Consider the following 12,955-nt stretch of genomic DNA (forward strand, 5'->3'; position numbering starts at 1 on the left):
CGCCCAACTTTGTTTGTCAAACAGTTTCGGCAAACAGTCCGCTCAAAATTAGCATGGACGGACATGGCCACACACGGCACTTTTTGAGCGGACTGTTTCAGCGAACTGTTTGACAAACAGTTCGCTCAACTTTTGAAATGAACGGACTCGCCCACGTAAGGCGGAGGCAAATCCGCCCATTTCGAGCGCGTGTACAGGTAGGCGGGACCCGCGAAGGAGACGTCGCGGGCTCCGCCGCCTGGAATGGACTTAAAGGGGAACCCCAACGCCGAAAAAAATCGGCGTGGGGTCCCCCCAAAAGTCCACAACAGACCCTTGTCCGAGCACGCTACCCGGCCGGCCAGGAGAGGGGGGCAACCCATGTGACATATACCATGTGACACCGCCCCATTGTCACTATATAAGTGACCGCACAGCGCGGCTCTGGCATTCCGGCCGGAGAGAGCGACGTGTCAACATCTCCTGGGGAAGAAGAAGAAGAAGAACAAGAAGAAGAAGAAGAAGAAGAACGGAAGGCGGCGACGGCGACAGCGACAGAAGACCGGGCCACCGCCTGTAAAAGAGCTACAAGAAGGCGCGGTGGCCCGGCAGAAGAACCGAAGGCGGCGGCGACAGAAGACCGGGCCACCGCCTGTAAAAGAGCTATAAGAAGGCGCGGTGGCCCGGCAGAAGAACCGAAGAGGGGGACAAGACCCCCGAAGTCGGGAGAAGAGGCCGGCGGCGGGGAGGAAGAAAGCCGGGCTCCTCCGCTAGTAAAAGAGCTACACGAAGATAGCGGAGGAGTCCGGCGAGAAGACCCCCGAAGACGGAAGACCCCCGGAGCTGTGCAATAAAATATTTTTTCTCTGTGTTGTGTTTTTTTTTGTACTTTATTTCACAGGTGAATGGGTAGGGGTACATTGTACCCCATACTCATTCACATAGGGTGGGGGGCCGGTATCCGGGGGCCCCCTTCTTAAAGGGGGCTCCCGGATTCCGATAAGCCCCCCGCCCGCAGACGGCCAGGGTTGTCGGGAAGAGGCCCTTGTCCTCATCAACATGGGGACAAGGTGCTTTGGGGTGGGGGGGCCGCGCGGCCCCCCCTTCCCCAAGGCACCCCCCCATGTTGAGGGCACGCGGCCTGGTACGGCTCAGGAGGGGGGGCGCGCTCGCTCGCCCCCCTTTCCTGGCCGGCCGGGTAGCGTGCTCGGACAAGGGTCTGTTGTGGACTTTGGGGGAACCCCCACGCCGATTTTTTTCGGCGTTGGGGTTCCCCTTTAAGCCCATTCCAGGCGGCGGAGCCCGCGACGTCTACCTTCACACGCGCTCGAAATGAGCAGACTTTCCTCCGAGCGGGAACAGTTTGCTCATTTCGAAAGTAGCCTACACACGGGCGGACTGTTCGCTCAAACACAGTTTCAGCGGACAGTTTTTCGGAATTTCCGAAAGACTTTGTCCGTCAAACTGTCCGCTGAAACTGTCCGCTGAAAGCCCACACACGAGCGGACTGTCCGCCCAAACACTGTTCAGCGGACAAGGTTGGGCGAACAGTCCGCCCGTGTGTACGCGGCCTTAGAGACAAAGCCCTCCTGTCCACTCCACACCAGATCAAAAATAAATTCAATAAGGTTGTTTCCCATCCCAAAGATGTCGTTGACACGTTTGCGGGTTTCTACGTGGAGCTATATAATAACCCTGATATCCCCAGCGATCCCCTACCGGTTGAGCTCTCACATCGTATGCAACAGTACCTATCAGACAGTGGCATCCCTCGTATTCGAGAGTCTGACCTAGCTTCTTTAAACATGCCCAACACGGAAGAAGAGTTAGAACTGACCATTAAGTCCCTCCCAGCGCATAAATCCCCGGGTCCAGACGGCCTGCCCTACGAATACTATAAAGCATTTCTACCCCTCCTACTCCCGCACAGGAGTAAACATTTTAACGCTTTCTTAAAGAACACCCCCGTCCCCTCGGATATGCAACGTTCCTTCCTTACCATGATCCATAAGCCAGATAAGGATCCCATCCTTTGCGTCAATTATAGGCCCATAGTGCTCCTGAACGCAGACTTGAAAATCTTCACAAAATTGCTGTCCCTGCGACTCAACATGGTCCTCCCCTCCCTTATTCACAAAGACCAGGTGGGTTTTGTTCCCCTCCGCCAGGCTGGTGATAACACCAGGAGGGTAATAGATCTGATCGACGTGGCGAATAGGGAGGGCGTGCCATCCTTGCTCCTGAGTCTGGATGCAGAAAAGGCTTTTGATAGACTGGGGTAGCCCTTCCTGTTCGCCACGTTGACCCACATAGGGATAGGGGGACCATTTTTGCGGGCCATACGTCATCTTTACTCCAACCCATCCTCTCAAGTAAAGACCCCCTTCGCCACCTCTTCGACCTTTTCTGTCTCCAATGGCACACGCCAGGGATGCCCCCTGTCACCCTTATTTGCCCTCTGTATAGAGCCCCTGGCGGCGTCCATTAGACGGAATCAGGCTATTAGGGGCATCCCGGTCCGGGGTAAGGAACTTAAGATCTTGTTATTTGCGGATGATGTTATCCTTACCCTCACCCAACCCAGGATCTCCTTGCCCAATTTACATATGGAGCTGGACTGCTATAGCACCCTATCGGGTTACAAAATTAACGCTTGGAAGTCGGAGGCCCTTCCAGTTAATATCCCGCCCATGGAGGTGGACCATCTATGATCCAACTTCCCCTACAATTGGAAGTCTACCTCCCTGAGACACCTGGGGATAAACATCACCCCAACTTTCACCTCCCTATATCAAGCAAACTACCCGCCCCTATACGGAGCTATTAGGCAACTAATCTCGCAATGGTGGAAACACCAAATTTCTCTCCTCGGTAGAATAGCTTCAGTGAAAATGACAATTCTCCCAAAGCTCCTTTACCTCTTCCAGACCCTCCCCATCCCCATACCTTATTCACACCTGAAAAGACTACAAACAGACCTGCTCCAATTTACGTGGAACTACAAACGCCACAGAATACCTCACTCAGTAATGACTGCGTCCCGATCAGATGGGGGTTTAGCGCTCCCTGATCTAGTTAAGTACTACCAAGCGGCCCAGCTCCGCGCACTTGCTTCCTGGTTTACCCAAAGATCTTATAACCACTGGACGGAAAATCGAGAAGCTATGGCTGGCTCTGACTCACCCTAACAGTATGCTCTGGAGTGCGGCGACATCGATCCCCCAGTCCAGATTATTGGGCTCCATGTCCCACTTGCAACGCCTCTGGCATAAGCTCTCTAAAATGTATGGCTTGACCTCGGATAAGTCGCTCCTGACCTCCTTTATATGCAACCCCAAGGTGCCAGATAGTTTAACCTATCAGATGTCACACCCCTGGTCTTCCTGGAACCTCTTCCATCTGGGGGCCCTGGTGGACCCCAGATCGCGGAGACTGCTGCCCTACGCTGATCTTCAATCCAAATTCGACCTCCCTCCTCAGGGATTCTACAGTTATTTGCAAATCCGTCACTTTGCCCAGACCATGTCCTCCGACCTACGCTTCTCTTTTACTCTTCTCATTTGAAAAACGTAATTCCAGCAGGCACAGCCCAAAGAGGAATGATCTCTGATATCTATAAAATAATTAATGCATTCCCTATGGGTTCTAAAGGCAAACATGCATACATGCTCAAATGGGAACAGGCACTAGGTGAGGTGCTCACGGAGGAGCAGTGGCGGGTGATATGGTCACAGGCCTCCAAAAGCGCCATATGTACACTCTACCGGTAAAACGCATACAAAATCTTATTTTTTTGGTACATGACCCCGGACATTCTTCACGCCATCTACCTTTCCACACCTGACAGATGCTGGCGATGCTTGGAGCACAAAGGCACCCTCTTACACATTTTTTGGCAGTGCCCCTGTATAGTCCCCTTTTGGAAAGAGGTCCAACGCCTCTTGGTTTGTATCCTAGACCAACAGATGGACTTGACCCCCAAAACCTTTTTGCTTGGCGTCCCCTTTCCTAAACTGTCAAAATCCCCAAAAAAACGATCCCAAAACATCTTGACAGCCGCGCAGTGTCTTGTTGCCCTTCATTGGAAAAAGACACAACCTCCTACCCAAAGTGCTCTACACGCCAGAATCAGAGACGTGGAGCTGATGGAAAAGATGACCGCCAGGATGCAGGACCGGTTGGAGGCGCATGATGTGGTATGGAATCCCTGGAACCTCCGGGAGGACCAGACTTGATCAGACACACAGAATACTCATGGTGACTACCCACCCCCATCTCTCTCTCCCCCCCCTCCTCTTTTCCCCCCGCTCTCTCTTTCGGTTTCCCTCTCTCTTTCCCGTTTCTCGCTCTCTCTTTCTTCCTTCTTTCCTTTCTCGCTCTCTCAGGAGAGTATATTTGATTATGTTTCGTACAAGTATATAGTACCGTAAGTTGATACCTGTTAACTCAGCATGAGACCTTTCACTGGAAATAGAGATCTGAGGATTAGTTTATCAATTCTCAATGAAGATCCTAATGACTGCGGATGAGACTACTTGGCCTGTTCTGTACCTGCTCCAGGTGGCTATACTCTGCAGACCGATAAGCATTGATTAATTGTTACTTCTCCTTTTCTTGTTATTCTAATGCTGCAAAGAAGTGTAATGCTTTGTACTAAACGAATAAAAAGTTATTTGACAAAAAAAAAATAAAAAAAAAAAAATAAAAAGGGATTGTAAAGTAAAATTTAATTTTTATTTAAAATTACAAACATGTTATACTTACCTCCACTGTGCAGCTCGTTTTTTGCATAGAGTGGCCTCGAACCTGCTCTTCTGGGGTCCCTTGGCGGCTGTCTCGGCTTCTTCCCGCAGGTACTTCTCACGTTCAGGCGAGCTCAATCGCATGGTGAGAAGCACCTGCGGGCGCACTCCCATGATACAGCGAGCAGCTATAGCCGCCGGCTGTATCACACGGCCCCGCCCCCTGGCACGCTGCGTAATTGGATGTGATTGACAGCAGCGCGAGCCAATGGCTGCGCTGCATCAATCCATCCACCCCAGCCAATCAGCGGCCAGGCTGAGCGGCAAAGAGAATGGCGGGGGCGAGCGCGGGACTTTTGAGGGGTCAGGCAAGTAAAAAAACGGGGGGACTGGGGGCGCCGGCAGTGTGAGAGGTTTTTTCACCTTAATGCATAGAATGCATTAAGGTGAAAAAACATTTACCTTTACAACCCCTTTAAACACTAGACCTTTTTCTGATGTTTCAAGTTAAAATCTTTTTTTCTTTGCTAGAAAATTGCTTAGAACCCCCCAAACATGAGATATATAGAGATAGATATCAGAGAGATAGATATCAGAGAGATAGATATCAGAGAGATAGATATCAGAGAGATAGATATCAGAGAGATAGATATCAGAGAGATAGATATCAGAGAGATAGATATCAGAGAGATACATTTTATTTTTATTTATTTTTTTAGTATCCACCCTGTCACATTTTATTTGCGGAGCGGTCTTTCAAATGCAATTTTTTTTTTTGAAAAAAAATTACTTTAAATGAATTAAAAAAAAAAAAAAAAAAAAAAGTAAAATGGTCAGAATCATGCAGCTCTAGTACATGTACTGATAAGATAACAGGAGAGTCCAGGAGCAGCTGAAAGAAAAAAAAATGCCCAACTGCTCCTAAACGTCCCTTTACCAGCAGCAGTGTACATGAGGCCTTAGGCCCTATGTACACGGCACGCTAAGCCCAAGTCCTTTGAACTCATTTTTTGACACCTTAAAACCGGCGTTTTAAAACGCCTGTTTAGCCGCGTTTGCATCTAGAAGCATTTATTAAGATTACCTCATTGAAGACCCTTCCCAAGCTCAACAAACATTGTAGTTAAAGGGGTTGTAAAGCTTTGTTTTTTATTTTCTAAATAGGTTCCTTTAACCTAGTGCATTGTTGGTTCACTTACCTTTTCCTTCGATTTCCCTTCTAAATGTTTTTTTTTTTTCTTTGTCCGAATTTCTCACTTCCTGTTTCTCCTCAGTATACTTCAGACCATCATCTGAGCGGTGTTTAGTCAGCCAGAACAGCTTACTGAGGAGGAACAGGAAGTAAGAAATTCAGACAAAGAAAAAAAAAAAAAAAAAAACATTTAGAAGGGAAATCAAAGGAAAAGGTAAGTGAACCAACAATGCACTAGCTTAAAGGAACCCATTTAGAAAAAAAAAAAAAAAAAACACCTTTACAACCCCTTTAACTATTTCAGCCATTTTGACCAGAGTGAGTAGCAGCAGCACAGGGAGCAGTTGTCTACTTGTATTTGCCTCCATTTCTGTGCTTTTTTTTGGAAATGGATCCCATATTGAGCATATGTGAGTAAATGCTCCAGACATTGCTCTTGATGAGGCTAGAACGACGTAGAAAATTGCATGAGAGGTCCAGAGTCAGAGTTTGTCGTTATTGGACTCCCAGACAAAATGGACATCTTTTTTTCTCACAAGTAGAGCTTTCTTTTGGTGGTGTTAGATCACCCCTGCGTTTTTTTTGCGGTATAAACAAAAATATAGAGCAACAATTTTGAAAAGAAATGCATTATTTTTTACTTTTTGCTATAATAAATATCCCCCCCAAAAATATATAAAAAAAAAAAAAAAAAAAAAAAAAATTCCACAGTTTAAGCCGATACATATTCTTCTACATATTTGTGTAAAAAAAAAAAAAAAAAAAAAAAAAAAATCACAATAAGTGTTTAATGATTGGTTTGCGCAAAAGTTATAGCGTCTACAAAATAGGGGATAGTTTTATGGCATTTTTATTAATATATATATATTTTTTTTTTTTCTTACTAGCAATGCCGGCAATCTGATTTTTATTGTGACTATGACATTATGGTGGACACATTGGACAATTTTGACACATTTTTGGGACCAGTCATTTTTACAGAGATCAGTGCTATAAAATTGGAGTAATTACTGTAAAAATTACACTGGCAGTGAAGGGGTTAACCACCAGGGGCTAGGGAGGGGTTCTAACTGTTCGGGGGCGTGGCTACGAATGACACTTCACTGATCCTCGCTCCCGATCACAGGGAGCAGAGATCAGTGACGGTGTCACTAGGCAGAACGGGGAAACGCTGGTTTACATTAGCATCTCCGTGAGACGATCGCAGGTATCCCCGCGGCGATCGAGTCCGTCGGAGCCGCGATCCAACTCAAAGAGCTTCCGGCAGGGTGGCGCGCACGTGACCACATGGCAGCAAATTTAAAGGGACGTACCTGTACGCCCATTTGCCCAGCCCTGCCATTCTACCAACGTATATATACATGCGGCGGTGGGCAAGCGCTTATAAACTAAAAAGCGGGTAAACGCTGTTAAACGCAACTGCATAAAGATGGCAATAAACGAGACTGTGTACATGGTCACATGGGATAACATTGAATGAGTTCAGGGGAAGTTGAAAAAAAGCGTCCAACTGCCTCTGAACGTGCGTTTACCAGCGTCCCGTGTACATGGTGCCTAGATGTACAATATATTCTAAGAGACTCTCAGCTCTTCCAATTCCCCTCTTGCATCACAGGAGTGAACGCTCCAACACCGAGCTGCTGGGTCAGGGGACAGAAAGCACACAGGAATGCTCGCTCCTGTGATGGTGGGATAAACACTAGGGCCCCTTTCACACGAGAGGTTTGATCGGGTCTGGCTGTCTTGTTTTTCAGGTGGGCACGATCAAAACCTCCATTCACCTATATGGGCATTCAGATGTCAGTGGGCTTGTGTCCGTTTACACTAGAGGTCGACCGATATATCGGCCGATATTTGCAGTTTTTTAATTAATCGGCATCGGCCGATTGAGCTGATAAAAAGGCCGATTTAGAACAGCGGGACTTGGAAATGACTTCTGTAATAGAAGTCAGTGTAAGTTGCCTGAGTCGTCATAGAAACTCTTTCCTCCTCTCTGGGCAGTCTGCCAAGAAAAGAACAGAAAGATACAATGTTTACATTTGAATGAATGAATTCATCTCTGTGTGTAGAAGTTCTCAGTTTAACCATTTAAAGACTAAATCTTTTCTGACACTTGTTGCTTATAAGTAAAAGTCCTGTATTTTCTGCCAGAAAATCACTTAGACCCCCCAAAAAGTATATATATTTTTTTTTAGCACAGATCCTAGGGAATAAAAAGCGGTTGTTGCAACATTTTATGTCACACGGCATTTGTGCAGAGGTTTTTCAAATGCATTTTTTTTGGGGGGGGGGGGGGGAATACACTAAATGATTTAAAAAAAAAAAAAAAAAAACTAAAACCGTAAAGTTAGTCCATTTTTTTTTTTTCGTCCAAAAGTTTTGAGTACTTGTTTTTATTTTATAGGCTGCTTGCACACTGGAGCGGGCAGACGATGGTAAAATGTTGCTAGTTTTAGCAGCGCTTTACCATCATTTTAGCGGTGCTATTCGGCTGCTAGTGGGGCGCATAGAATCCTAGCTAGCGGCTGAAGAAGAGGTTAAATGCGCCCGTGAAGCACCGCTGCCAAATCGCATTGCATGCGCTTGGGCAGTGGTGCCCATTAATATCAATGGGCAGGAGTGGTGGAGAAGCGGTATACACCACTCCAAACGTGCTGCTTGCATCGCCTCAGTGTGAAAGCACTCTGTCTTTCACACAGACTGCAGGGGAGCTGTTTTGCAGGCACTTTACAGGCGCTATTTTTAGCCCAAAAGCGCCTAAAAAAACGCCCCAGTGGGAAAGGTGTCTGTTAGGTTTTATGAGATGAAGGGGGATAAAAATAAATAAATAAATAAATAAATAAATAAATAAATATCGGCCTAACATATCGGCCCGAAAAAAAAATTGGCATCATATATCGGCCATCGGCCGCCATGATTTCTAAATATCGGCATCGGCCAGAGAAAAACCCATATCGGTCTACCTCTAGTTTACACTCGGCTATGTCCAAACCGATAAAAACAAAAACGGAAAGGGATCCGTTCCCCTCCCTCTGGATCAGATAGAAGTCAGGCGTAAAGGGACACAAGTCCACTTACCTCCGAATACCCATAGAGCAGAGCGGGCCGTGTCTGTTCCACATACATGGACCTGTCATCCAGCCTCTCCACTCAGCAGAAAAAAAGATCCAGTCCATGTTTAACCCCATTAATACTGGGCACTTTCACCCCCTTCCTTCCCAGACCAATTTTCAGCTTTCATCGCTCTCGCACTTTCAATGACAATTTCGCGGTCATGCAACACTTTACCCAAATGAAATTTTTATCATTTTGTTTGCACATTTTTGTTTGGTGGTATTTATTAATGACTCAGTTTATTTTTTGCGATACAAGAGAAAAAAATAATAATATTTTATTCTATTTTAAAAAAAATCAAATTTTGTCATAAATTTTTACCAAAAATATGTTCTGCTACATCTTTTTGGCAAAGAAAATTCCGTTAAGTGTAAGAAAATTGGTTTGTGTGATTACCGACATATGTACGCAGGTGATCACAGACATGTCATTGGGGGGGGGGGGGGGGACATGTGATTGGACATGGCCGTCATGTGATCAGGAGGGTCAAGTACAGAGCCCTTCTGCCTTTCGGAGATGCGCCTTGTCTGGGATCATGCCGCTGCACGGGCCCCACCCAATCCGCCTCCTTCCAGCCGTACATATGCAGTGGCCGGGTGGGAAGTGGTTAAAGGGCCCTAACTGATGGGAGAGACTCGGCAACACGACAAGATGGGATGACAACATCTCAATGGAGTTCTTCAGTCAGACTTCAGAAGGTACACTGTGGGGTTTATTTACTAAAGGTAAATCCACTGTGCACTTGGAAGTAGAGGCCGACCGATATGGGTTTTCCTCTGGCCGATGCCGATATTTAGAAATTGTGGCGGCCAATGGCCGATATATAATGCCAATTTTTTCGGGCCGATATGTTAGGGTGATTTTTAATTATTTTTCTCTTCCCCCCCCCCTTCATCTCATAAAATCTAACACACTGGGGCTATCACACTGGGGCGTTTTTCCAGGCGCTTTTGGGCTAAAAATGCCAGTAAAGTGCCTGCAAAACAGCTCCCCTGCAGTCTGTGTGGAAGCCCGAGTGCGCTCACACTGAGGCGATGCGCTGGCAGGATGTTAAAAAAAAAAAAGTCCTGCAAGCAGCACGTTTGTAGTAGTGTACACCACTCCTCCACCACTCCTGCCCATTAAAATTAATGGGCACCACTGCCGAAGCGCATGCAATGTGATTTGGCAGCGGCGCTTCATGGGCGCATTTCACCTCTTCCTCGGCCGCTAGCTGGGTTATACGTTTCTCATGCTAGCAGCTGAATAGCGCCGCTAAAAGGACGGTAAAGCGCCGCTAAAACTAGCAACGTTTTACCATCAACGCCTGCCCGCTCCAGTGTGAAAATTTCTTCCATTTAAACATTTTATTAAACAAAACAAATCTCCAATCAGTTTACTTGTATGTATAATTTCGATATAAAAAAAAATTAAAATAAATGGGCAAATTTTACTGTTTTAGTTTTATTTTATTTTTTTAAATCATTAGAGTCTTTTTTCCCCCAAAAAAAATTGCGTTTGAAAAACCTCTACGCAAATTCCGTGTCACATAAAATATTGCAACAACCGCTATTTTATTCCCTAGGGTCTCTGAGATTATATATATATATATATATATATATATATATAATTTTTGGGGGTTCTAGCAGAAAAATAAAGGATATTTACTTGTAAGCAACAAGTGTCAGAAAAGATTTAGTCTTTAAATGGTTAAACTGAGAACTCTACACACAGAGCTCAGCTCATTCATAAGTGTAAACATTGTATCTCTTTGCTCTTTTCTTGGCAGACTGCCCAGAGAGGAAACAAGTGCTTCAGACTCAGGCAAGGTGCATTGACTTCCATTACAGAAGTCATTTGCAAGTCGTGCTGAAGATATAATCTGCCTTTTTTTATCAGCACAAATCGGCCGATGCCGATTAATAAAAATAAAAAAAACTCCAAATATCGGCCGATATATCAATCGACCTCTACTTGGAAGTGCAGTAAATCTGAGAGGGACAGGCATTGAAAATAAAAACAGCATTTTTGCTTGTACATGATTGGATGATAGAAATCAGCAGAGCTTCCCCTCATTTCAGATCTCCCCCTTAGATCTACAGCGGAAGTGTCCAAGTACACTTGTAGTGCAAAGTGGATTTGCCTTTAGCAAATAACCCCTATATTATCAAAATTATTGGGACACCTGCCTTTACACGCAGCTATAACAGCTTCAACTCTTCTGGGAAGGCTGTCCACAAGGTTTAGGAGTGTGTCTATGGGAATGTTTGACCATTCTTCCAGAGGCACATTTGTGAGGTCAGGCACTCATGTTAGACAAGAAGGCCTGGCCCGCAATCTCCCTTCTAATTCATCCCAAATGTGTTCTATTGGGTTGAGGTCAGGACTCTGTGCAGGCCAATCAAGTTCTTTCACCCCAAACTCGCTCATCCATGTCTTTATGGACCTTGCTTTGTGCACGGTTCCAAATCATTTGGTGGAGGGGGGTTATGGTGTGGGGTTGTTTTTTAAAGGGTTGGGCTTGGCCCCTTAGTTCCAGTGAAGGGAATTCTTAGTCAGCATACCAAGACATTTTGGACAATTCCATGCTCCCAATTTTGTGGGAACAGTTTGGGGATGGCCCCTTCCTGTCCCAACATGACTGCACACCAGTGAACAAAGGTCCATAAAGACACGTATGAGAGTTTGGGGTGGAGGAACTTGATTGGCCTGCACAGAGTCCTGACCTCAACCCGATAAAACACCTTTGGGATGAATTAGAAGGGAGATTGCGGGCCAGGCCTTCTTGTCTAACATCAGTGCCTGACCTCACAAATGTGCCTCTGGAAGAATGGTCAAACGTTCTCATAGACACACTCCTAAACCTTGTGGACAGCCTTCCCAGAAGAGTTGAAGCTGTTATAGCTGCGTGTAAAGGCAGGTGTCCCAATAATTTTGATAATAGAGATTGCAAACCAGGTCTCCTTATTAGGGGGGTGGCCGATATTCACTTTTTATTTCTTTTTAGTTATCGGTAACAAACTTACTGATGTTACCGATATTGCTTCAAGTGGTTGTACCGGGGTGATGACTTCACTTCCAGATTACTCTCATCCTAAAAGGCGCCAGTTAAAAAAAAATAGAAAGTATTCAAAAATGCCGATCTTAGCATTTTGAATACTTTTAAAATGCAGAGGAAGGGTCTGGAGTCTTATAGAACCCCTGATCCCTCCATAAAGAGTACCTGTCACATGCCAATTACTGTCACAAGGGATGTTTACATTCCTTGTGACAGCAATAAAAAAAAAAAAAAAAAAAAAAAAAAAAAAGGAAGTATACTATACTATATAGAACACCAGAGAAAGCCTGAGGAAGAGCGTCTTCGCTCGTAACTTTACAGTGGCTGCTGTTAAGCTTTTTTTTCTTTTTTTTTTTTAATAATGTAAAAGGACGGTGTAATAATGAAAACTTTCAATCTACAGAACATCGGCACCTGATATTGGCCTTAAAGGCAGAAAAAAAAAAAAACGTATCGGCCCTGAAAAAAACGATATCGGGTGACCATTACTTTTTCGTCCACATCAGTGCCTGACCTCACAAATGCGCTTCTGAAAGAATGGTCAAACATTCCCATAGACACCCTCCTAAACCTTGTGGACGGCCTTCCCAGAAGAGTTGAAGCTGTTATAGCTGCAAAGGGTGGGCCAACCCAATATTGAACCCTACAGACTAAGTCTGGGATGTCATTAACAGTCATATGTGTAAAAGCAGGCGTCCCAATATTTTTGGATATATAGAGACAGACATAATAAATATAATTGAAATGTATCTATACTTGTGTTCTAATAAGTACTTGCAGCGACTTTTATTCATCAGGTGTGTCAGAGGGGCTGAGGTTGTCCCCTGAACTGAGATACAGAAAAGAGAACCCAAAATTACCAAGCGGCTCCTGTGGGGGGCAGCGCAGCGC

At 45.4% G+C, this 12,955-nt stretch overlaps 1 protein-coding gene across 1 annotated transcript in view; it reads right to left on the reverse strand.

Moving 5' to 3' along the window:
• Positions 1-12,955, reverse strand: part of FANCM (FA complementation group M) — a 305,773-nt gene that overhangs the window by 291,766 nt on the left and 1,052 nt on the right. The window lies entirely within an intron of this gene.

Source organism: Lithobates pipiens, unplaced genomic scaffold (assembly GCF_037356315.1).
Source record: "Lithobates pipiens isolate NorthernLeopardFrog02 unplaced genomic scaffold, aLitPip1_a1.2 Scaffold_30, whole genome shotgun sequence".
In the NCBI taxonomy this organism is placed as follows: Eukaryota; Metazoa; Chordata; class Amphibia; order Anura; family Ranidae; genus Lithobates; species Lithobates pipiens.